Genomic DNA, 8,441 nt, shown 5'->3' on the forward strand with positions numbered 1-8,441 from the left:
AAAAAAAAAATTGCTTAACTAAGGTTTAAAATATATGACTAGTAGTTTTTCGCCAGTGTGGTATTAGTGGTTATTAAAAGTACTTTAGTGTAATAAAGTATCTCAATATTTATTCCATGAGTCAGCCCTGCAAACCTGTCAGTAGACAACTTAGTGGATAGTGAAAATATGCAGTCAAACACTCTGGAGACCATCCCAGATGATGTCCCACCAGCAGGAGGCCTTACCAGGATCTCTATTGTGGAGCCCATCCCAGCAGCACACCAGGGTCTCCCACTCAGCTGAATAAAAGTCTACATCATTTTTCTTATTTTATGTACTGTAAATTTAAATGTTTATGTTGAATTTGATATGTTTAACGTATGTTGTAAATAGTTGGGGGGAAAAAAGTTATAGAAAAATTTGTTTCATGTAGAAATTATGACTATCATTACAAAAATAAACAATGTCCAGAGCAATGAATTCTCTTTTATTTACACATTTAAAGTTGCATAAAAATAAATAAATGTACAGATTTTTTTTTCCTTTTAAAAAATATAGGTGAAAAAAAAGTTAAACAAGAATATATATATATATTTCTCAATAATTCTTTCAAGAAGAGAAAACAGCCTGTCCATCCTCTCCCTACTCTCCAGTGCTCTCCTCGCCTCTGCAGTCCCATGTCTTCTCTAATCAAGTCCAAAAACTCGTCCTCTCTGTCTCGCCTTCTTCGTGGTGCTGGTGCTGGTGCTGGTCCTGCCTCCTCCTCTTCTTGGTCACACACTGCTGAACTCGGCCCTGGTCTGTCCTCAGGGATTGAGGCCATGAGGACAGGGGGTTGGTGCAACGCCTCTGTCCCAACACCTCATCCATGAGGACAAACCAGGGCCAAGTTTCAGCAGTGGGTTTCCCACTCACACCCTCTCCTGTCCCAGGACACTAAGGCAGAGCAAATTAACCATGGCTTGTTAACAACAACAGCACAATACAACAGCACAATACATTTCAGCAAAGATGTGTGTATTAATTTTCTTATATATATAAAATTATATACCCATATAAAAATGGGTCTGGGGAATGTAACTCCCATACAGGCACAAAATAATATATATATATATATATATATATATATATATATATATATATATATATATATATATTATTTTGTGCCTGTATGGGAGTTACATACCCCAGGGCCCAGACCCATTTTTCCCTGAATTGTTCTAAAAAAGCAGAAAAGGGTACTTAACACAGGGGTGCAATCTTAAGTGCATTGTTAACACTGCAAAATATGACACAAGACCAATTTAGACCAACATTAAAAACCAAATTTGGGGGTTGGTTGTTTTAGGCTTTAGGGTGAGTGATATTTCTTATAATACACAAGTGAGATAGACAAGTGCAAATAGGTCGTTTAACTAATAACTTTATTACCACAAGTTTTGCCTAAAACTACCTGACAAATGAAGCCATGCAATGATGACGAAGGAGTTAAGATGAAGTTTATAATAAACTTTAACTGTGGTTTCGCTAGCTTTTTGAGTAAATGAAAACATAACAGGCTAACGTTACTTACATTTAAATGTGAATTTGCTGTCCACCACCGATGTCTAGTCTCGGCCGCCGGCCTGTCGTCAACGGCGCGCAATGACTTATGGGGTAGGATAGGCCGCTAAGTGTCCATTTATGTATCCTTCTTTTCACGGGGAAACGAAGGGCGCATTTGGCGTCGCTTTTGAATCAGGGTAGCCTTCGTCACGGCGCGATGACGCAACCGTCCTTCGAACACGGCCTTCGGAGGATGCAGAACTGAATTGGGACAGCCTTCATCGAGCCGCGGTGACGCAATCGGCCTTCAAATGCGACCTTCCAAGGATGCAGCCTTTGAATTGGGACGTCCTTCGTCGCGCCGCTGTGACGTTTCGTCTCGCCGCGGTGACGCAATCGGCCTTCAAATACGGCCTTCCAAGGACGCAGCCTTCACTTTGGGACACAGCTATAGGCCCTGTCCCAAATGGCACACTCCGGACTTGTGGACTTCCTCAGAGTCCACACTTTGGTGACGTCATGTAGTGCAGACCTATAGGGCCCTTGGCGCGAGTCCACGAGGGCGCATTGAGAGGTATTTTTGGGACAGACTCGATCGGCACTCCAGAAATAACTGCCTGGTTGTTGTTGGACAGGAGAAATCACATTTTTGCGCTCCGATGTCTTATTTGCATGTCAACTACACATCCTAATTTTACAGTTCTATATTTTGATATTGTGCATATCACCTGGGCATTAAACAATAGATATATCATGCTTATTTAAATGATGTTTACAGTTGTACATAATAATAGGCTACATAATGTTCCATTTGAACTAAGATTACAATTTTAAAACATAATTTAAACATAATTTTTTCAATTTACAGGTTTCAATATTCATACTATGTTTACATATGACTCAGTAAAGCCCTGACATTCGGTACTATTTATTTAATGAATCATAACACGATCGTATTATTAAACACGCTATTATTATGTTTGAGACATCAACCACTGGTCGATGACCATAATGTTTGTATAAACTGTAGGTAACAACTGGTAAAATGTACATTTAGGTCATAAAACCCGTAATATTTTCTTCTCAGCCATGTCAACAATTATCCGTGAGTGAAATCTCGTCCCATCTGTTGTCTGATTGGCCTTTCGCAAGGATTCCTGGGTAGTTAAAGTGCGTGAAGCCTGCTTCTATGCGGGCTTCGCGGAAGACCGCTTCAAGGGTACAAAGGGGGCGCTGCTGAGCACACTTCAGAGCGGTAAAATGCTGAATGGGACGGCCTACGGACTCGTAGACTCAGCGAGCACGCGCAATTCAAGTCCACGAGACCGAAAGTCCGCATGAAGTGCGCCATTTGGGACAGGGCCATTGAGAAGCACCCGTAGAGTTTGGCTGCAGGTCACAGGTCACAGGTCAGAGGTCACAGGTCAGAAGAAAGTTTCTTGCCAAACTCCAGAGTCTGTGATGAACGCCTCAGTCCAGTGTTCCCGTGAAGTTGTGAAAACGGTATTTCGTAATGTTCTCTGAACGTTCAAAACATAAATTTAAAAAATAAAATAATAATTTCTTGGTTATGTGAACGTTGAGGAAACATTCCATTTTAGCATTATTCAAACATGGGAACGTTACTTTTGAGTGTTCTCTGAATGTTCTGAATCAAGTAGCATTTGAAAAAAACCCTTTTATGAATGATGTATAAATAATTTTTTATGCTAACGTTTTGAGAACATTATTAAAGACCAGATAGCTTTGACAGAACGTTCCCCGTTCTCTGGGATCCTCAGATTCGCGGATCTGATGTGTGTAAACTCGTTCAGGAATGATTCTGCTGCCACTCAGTGGTCGAAATAAAAACATCTTGATTAAAAGCTTCATGTAGTTTATTTACAGAAATTAAGACATGCATGACATTAAATTAGTCACTAATGACATAAAAAAGATCTGCCTGTACTTCTGTCACACATTACACTCATAGCCTACAGAATACTTTTTAAACTTTTTATTTATTTGGTTCAATTAGAGACAAGTACGTGACAACTGCAAAAAGTACAAGACAAAAAGTCATTGTGGTGCAGTTCAGAGTATGTAAAACAAAGAATAACAACAAAAACAGCTAAAATATAAAATGAACATGTAGGCCTATGTAAAAAATAGAAATACTGTGATAAAAGCTGCAATATAATATTAGGGCAGTTACTTAGATCAATTTGAAAAGCTTTAAAAAAGATATTGTTTTAAAGCTTTTTGTTTTGTCAGAATACTTGAATTCATTCCTAAACAGTTTTAAATGTTTAGAAGTGATCATACTACAGTCTTTCACAAACATATTTACTCCAGTAAAGACAAACAGACTAAACACAGCATCGAGGTCCATGAGCTCAGGTCAGTTCCAGAAAATACACAACCTAAAACAAATTGATAACAAAACATTGAATCCAATATGTGGTTATACAAGCTATTTTTGACCAGGAACACCACAAGTGTACAATAATAACGCTGAAGGGAATCAGTGTGTCTGTGTTTATAATCCCAGAATCTCAATCATGCGGAAGTGTGACGTCATCATCATATTCGACGAAGCGAATCCAGATGTGTAACGATTGGAAATCTTGAGGGATTATTGCATCGATATCATCACAACCCCTACTATGGTGAAGTTCGCTTCATGCATATTAATTACATTGCGCTGACGTCACCAGGTCACTATCCAATGGCTTACGCCGAGTTCACGAATATTAATCAACCGATGCAGCGTTCTCTTGATACCGGCCAATGGCGAAGGCTCGTTTCTGAATATTAATTAGGCTAGGCTGACGCCGCTTAGTAACCCTCCAATGGCGAAGGCCTGGCTAATGAATATCAATTAGACACAAATGCTATAAGCATTTTAAAATGATCAAAATGTTAAAATTAAGAGTTTTGGCGATAGCTTCTTTTATATGTTCTCCTCAGGATGAATCGCTTTTATATGTTGTTGTATTGTTGTGTGCCTGTAGTTTCGAGGTTTGAAAAATAATGCAGATGTTCCGTAAAACAGTCCTAGAATATTTTCTTTAAGTTCTTAGTTCTTCATTTGTTATATTATAGTCTTTTGTTAGATATATTTTTCTTGTTGACTGATTGGAAAAAAAATGTATGACTTTTCAAACCATGTTTTTTAGAGCTGGGTATTGACACAAATTTCACAATTCGATTCGATTTCAATTCACAAGCTTGCAATTCTATTTCGATTCCGATTCGATTTGATTCAATATTGATTATTTTGGATATCAGGTACAAGGCAAATTTTCTCAAGGAAAACAAATCTCTTAACTAATGATGTAAACTGTGGGAGTCAGTGGTGGCCTATAGGCTTCATCAGCCTACTATAATACTGAAGGTAGAAATTAACTGATTTGTATACAAACACTTAAATTACACTTTTATTTATTTTTATAATAATAAAGTTATATGAAATATAAACATTTAAATGGTGGCTGTCATAAAAACCTGCCAGATTTATTCAAACATGCATTAGAAATTGAAGAACATTAAAAATTATAATGAATATGTAATATGGTGCATATATTTAGCAAAATGCTCCTCTCAAGAGTTAATATTTCTCGCTGACTAACGAGTTTATGGTCACTGGATATGTTTTTTTGAGGTAAATGTGATGTTACATGACATTGTTTACAAGCTGATTTACTGACGTCTTTCCACGGTTGAAACACTGATTGAGCGATTCCATGTCACATGATACGGACTTCGATAAGTTGTACTTTTTAATATATTTTTTTATTGTTGGTGATTTTTGCCTTTTTTTTATTGGGACAGGACAGTAGAGAGTTGACAGGAAGTGAGGTGGGAGAGACGGAGGATGGGATCGGGAAATTAAGGTCCACGAGCCGGGACTCGAACTCGGGCCGCCCAAGCGCAGCGGCGCTACATGTATTGTTTCATATCAATAGTAACAAAGCACAAAGATTATTGCGATTTATTGGATGGGATGCACACTACATGTTACATTCATTCATCAACTGAAAACAGGATGACTAATCGATTCTTGGGATTTAAGAATCGATATCGGTTTGTAAAAATGAGAATCGATTAAAATCGAGAAATCGATATTTTTTACCCAGCCCTCATTTTTTGCGTGTATAATTTTATAAATTCAAAGGTTAAACGAGTAAAAATGTATGCAATAGCAAAGGTTTCTTTACGACTATCAATTAGACAATTCAACGTCACCCTGCCACTCTCTAATGTGCTATAAACATGTTACAATGACCAAATTGTTAAAATGAATGAGTTTTGGCGATAGCTTTTTTTAACGTTTTCCTCGGGATGAATCACTTTTATATATTGTTCTTTTTTAATTTCCATGTAGTTTCGAGATTTGAAAAATAATTGTTAATGCAGATGTTCCGTTATTCTAAATCGTTTTAGAATATTTTCTCTAAGTTCTTAGTTTTTCAGATGTCATATTATAGTCTTTTGTCGAATATTTTTCCTGTTGACAGATTATTTAAAAAAAAAACGTAGACTATGATTATTATACAATTTTTTTGTGGTAATTTTATACAATGAATCAAATGTTAAACGAGTAAAAATAAATGCAATAGCAATGGTTTCTTTATGATTATTAATTAGACAGTGCTGACGTTACGTTACGTCCTCCAATCGACAAGTCTTGTTTTGAATTTTAAGTCATTGACGCTGACGTCACGCTGCTCCCGTCCAATAAGCGAACGTTCGGCTCATGAATATTCAGATCCCCGCCTCCGTCATAGTAGCATTAGTGAATCGGCTGTCAGGTGCCGTGATTTCCCAGCAGCCCCGGATGTAGCGCGCGCAGTCTCAGCATCAATCCCGGAGAATAACATGGCACGGACAACCACATAACATCATAATTCCCAACATAACATTCCCACAGGAGTGGAGCACATCAGTGTCAGGACATGTGAGGCTCTTCCCAGCGACAGAAGGTGAGGAATCATCATTTCAGTCTATCCTAGCAACAAGCAGGCGCGTGATTGGATGCGATTCGCTGCTAATGCATAAGATCAGTCTCGTGCACGAGCTTCAGCACCGAGGACAGCGGCGCGCGCCTGCATGATTACATGTGTGTGTGCGTGCGTGTGTGTGTGTTACTGCAGATGCTTGTCATGTAGTTGCTGCTGCAGGAGTGATACAGTGTCATTAATAATGGCCTCGTTTCGGAATTCACGACAATAGCTCTACACTACTGGCTGTGATCTACGGAAGCCCGTTTCCAACACATAAGAAAAAATGCTTTGGTAAACCGTAATGATGACTTTTTATGCTGTAATGATGATCGTGTCTTCTTGATGATGTGTGTGATGACGTCATCACGCACTGTAACGTGAGCTGCTCTGACCTGATGAGGTCAGCTTCATCATTGACGAGGTTGTGTTGATGGTGAGAGTGTGTGAGCTTCTGTCTGTCACACACCGGATCTGATTCTGTCAAACCTACAATTAAACCACAAATACTGAGTAACAGATCCATCTGTGCGTGTTTAGTCATCACTATTACAGCAGGAACACGTGCTTTATAGCGTCAGGGTCAAACTGAACACTCAGCTTGATCATTTATGATTTTTCTTCATCTTAACACAACTAATTACAGATAAAAACGTGATGATTCAGTATTTCTATATCACCTTTCACAATACATATTATTTCAAAGTAGCTTTATGGAAAATGCTTGTTTAGTAAGTCTTCTGCTGTCAACCAGAGACGAGTGTGTCAGATATACAGTTATAATATTCATATAGAACATGTTATGTTATCGTCATGTATTCAGTGAAACAAAATATGTTAGGTAACAATCACAACTTCTGCTCCTAATGATTACAGTATAAGGATCATATTTGACAGTTTTGCAGGAGCTGTGTAATCTATCAGACACAAACCATCACTGTTATTATAACTGAACACAGTATAAACTCAGAGAAAGTGATCGGGGGGGGGGGGATTATAGTAGAGCTGCACGATTCTGGACACAATCAGAAACATGATTTTATGTTTTAAAAAGAGATCATGATTCTTGAATGAATCAGGGTTTTTGAACAAATCTCTTGAATGAATGATTCAATGACTCACTCATATAGCCTGGGAAAACCCAGACAACTTCCGGCAAATTCAGATTTACTCGAGAAGTAAGTCTGGCAAAGAGCTCATTCAAGCCCATTTCCATGCTGTCGAAATCGCGGCACCAATCAGAAACGTTGAGGCGGGCTTTACACAATGACGATCGCTCTGATTGGTTTTAGGTCTATCCAATTGCGCCCAGAGGCATTTGAGTGACGTCGTTCAACTTTTAAATGCATTATTATATTCAAATTGCAAACACATGAGGACAGTCTCCATGAAAGACCCACTGGCAGATGAACGTGCTTCTACATTTCTCTCCGAAACGGTAGGAAATTAAATTAGATTTAATAGAGATGATAAAGATGACGATAAAGATGACTAAGTAGTATGTCCCAAAGCTTGCCTACTTTTTTGCTACACATTCAAAAGTAAATACCTTTTCTTCACAAAAAGAGTACATACTTTTATGGCGTAGTGTAACTTAGGCAAATTGGGACGCAGCATATGGCTTTACACGATGACGATCGCTCTGATTGGTTTAAGGTCTATCCAACTGCGCCCAGAGGCATTTGAGCGACGTCCGTTGGTGACGCCCCTTTGGAAATGATTTGTCTATGGAGCTTTGCCAGACCATAACTCAGTTACTACTGAGAATGGTCTGGTTTTAACCAGGCTATCACTCATAAAGACGTCACTTGTTTCATTACTGGATGAATCAGGGTTTTGAACGAATCTTTTGAATGAATGATTCAATGACAAACACATTTTTAACAGTCACTTGTCGCCACCTACTGGTTTAATGATTTAATGATCCCATCT

General features: G+C 38.5%; 1 protein-coding gene and 1 long non-coding RNA gene across 3 annotated transcripts in view; one reads left to right on the forward strand and one right to left on the reverse strand.

Annotated features, from left to right (window-relative positions):
- Positions 1-448: 448 nt before the first annotated feature.
- LOC311069072 lies at positions 449-1,858 on the reverse strand. The gene is made up of 2 exons (XR_014603470.1): positions 1,556-1,858; positions 449-918 (listed from the first exon to the last, which is right to left on the reverse strand). It is a non-coding gene; the product is annotated as an uncharacterized lncRNA (long non-coding RNA).
- Positions 1,859-6,345: 4,487 nt separating this feature from the next.
- The window catches only part of pak5 (p21 protein (Cdc42/Rac)-activated kinase 5), a 69,815-nt gene continuing 67,719 nt past the window's right edge, over positions 6,346-8,441 (forward strand). For both annotated transcript variants that reach the window (XM_084090230.1, XM_084090232.1), the window contains exon 1: positions 6,346-6,491. The gene's annotated coding sequence lies outside the window, so the exon portion shown is untranslated. The remainder of the gene's footprint in view (positions 6,492-8,441) is intronic.

Source organism: Abramis brama (assembly GCF_963993115.1).
Source record: "Abramis brama genome assembly, chromosome: 18".
Classification (NCBI taxonomy): domain Eukaryota; kingdom Metazoa; phylum Chordata; class Actinopteri; order Cypriniformes; family Leuciscidae; genus Abramis; species Abramis brama.